The sequence below is a fragment of the Cibotium barometz genome, chromosome 19 (assembly GCF_041138505.1).
Source record: "Cibotium barometz isolate CiBa-2024 chromosome 19, ASM4113850v1, whole genome shotgun sequence".
NCBI classification, from domain to species: domain Eukaryota; kingdom Viridiplantae; phylum Streptophyta; class Polypodiopsida; order Cyatheales; family Cibotiaceae; genus Cibotium; species Cibotium barometz.
This window is the reverse complement of record NC_141064.1, coordinates 52,967,932-52,969,926: the sequence shown is the minus strand read 5'-3', so window position 1 is coordinate 52,969,926 and position 1,995 is coordinate 52,967,932.

Below are 1,995 nucleotides of genomic sequence, written 5' to 3'. Positions count from 1 at the left end.
CATGGAAATTATGCATCTACCAGTAACAATGATGGGAGTTCAAACCATCTTTTTGCAATGAAGCATGTTATGGGGACAATGGATTCTCAGAATGCTCGAGATGAATCATGGTATATGGATTCAGGTGCCTCAAACCACATGACATGTCATGGTGAGTGGTTTGAGAAGATGCAACCATTGGATACAAATGGTTATGTGGTCACAGGAGATGATACTCAGCATCTTATAACACATGTTGGCAGTGTGCCTTTGAAGATGCATGATGGAAATGTGAAAAATATGTCAGAAGTGTTATATGTACCATCCATTACAAAGAGTTTGGCATCAGTAGGACAAATGGTTGAGCAGGGATTACAAGTCAGATTCAATGAGAAAGGCTGTTTTGTGGAAGACTTTAAGCATGGCTGTAGATTGGTTGCCAAGGGCAAGAAGGAAGGAAGGTTGTTCAAATTGGATGCAGGCATACCAGAATTGAGCTCAGCCATGTTTTCAAAGAGCAATGGGATTGTGCAGGACATTGACATGTGGCACAAGAGGATTGGACATGTCAATATTCAAAGATTAAAGAACATGCAAACAAGAGGCATTGTCAGTGGATTGCCTCGATTCAAATATGATGGACATATGCATGTTTGTGAAGCCTGTCAGTTTGGGAAGCAGGCAAGGTTGAGGTTTCCTCGGGAAGGAAATATGAGTAACAGGCCACTTGAAATAGTGCACAGTGATGTATGGGGCCCTGCGCAAAATCCATCTATCAAAGGAAGTCTATACTATGTGACATTTATAGATGACTTCAGCAGGATGACATGGATATATTTTTTGAGAGAGAAGAGTGAAGTGCTGGACAAATTCATGGATTTCAAAGCTCTTGTAGAAAAACAATATGGCTGTTGGATTAAGTGTCTGAGAACAGATGGAGGTGGTGAATACACCTCAAAAGCATTTGAGCATTTCTTGCGGAAGCATGGGATAAGAAGACAGTTGACATGCAGGTATACACCTCAGCAGAATGGTGTGGCTGAGAGAAAGAATCGTGTCATATGTGAAGTGGCAAGGGCAATGCTCAATGAAAAGAGCATGCCAGATTACTATTGGGCAGAAGCATGTGCTACTGCAGTGTATATCCTGAACAAATCACCTACAGCAGCCATTCATGGAAGCACGCCAGAGATGCGGCTTACAGGTTACAGGCCAGATATTGGACATCTGAAAGTCTTTGGATGTGTAGCTTATGTTCATGTGCCTGATGAAAGAAGACGGAAGTTGGATCCTAAAGCAGAGAAATGTGTCTTTGTTGGATATGCACAGGATCGAAAGGCTTACAAATGTTATAACCCTCAAACTAGACAAGTAGTCATCTCACGAGATGTTGTATTCGATGAGCTTGCTAGTTGGTATAAAGCCAAAGATGAGGGAGTCATTGACACACTTGAGGCGAATGTGCCTGTGAACTTGCCATCACAAGCAAGTTCTAGTTCTACTACTATGTCTGGGCCAGCAGCAGAAGCTGAGAGTAGTAGTTTAAAGGTCCCCCTGTTCCCACCGAGCAACGGATTCGGGTACTAGCAGCGGAAGTAGCACTTCTCGCACGGGACAGGGGTCCCACATTCGGGGCCTCGTCCACGGATATCCGGACAAGAGACTAATCCGTCGGTTTTTCCAAAACCGAACCCGGAAAAAACTTCCCTTACCCGGAAAGCACGGGCGATTCCACCAGGATAATTTTTTACTCTAACGTAGTCAAGATCATTACTGATCACGCTGATCCAACTGCACCTATAAAGATACTCGGTCGGATCAAGGAAGAAACTTGCACTTGGATCATTGGGATCAACGCTTTTTTCCCCATCAAGAGGCACAGCCGTTGATTCCTATCCATAGAACAATTACTATCCGGGACTTACTTTATCTATCGTAATAACAGAAATTGAGTCTCGGTTTACGGATCCATCAGTCCAGCCTAACCCCATCCGATCCCATGGGTTAGCCAACCGC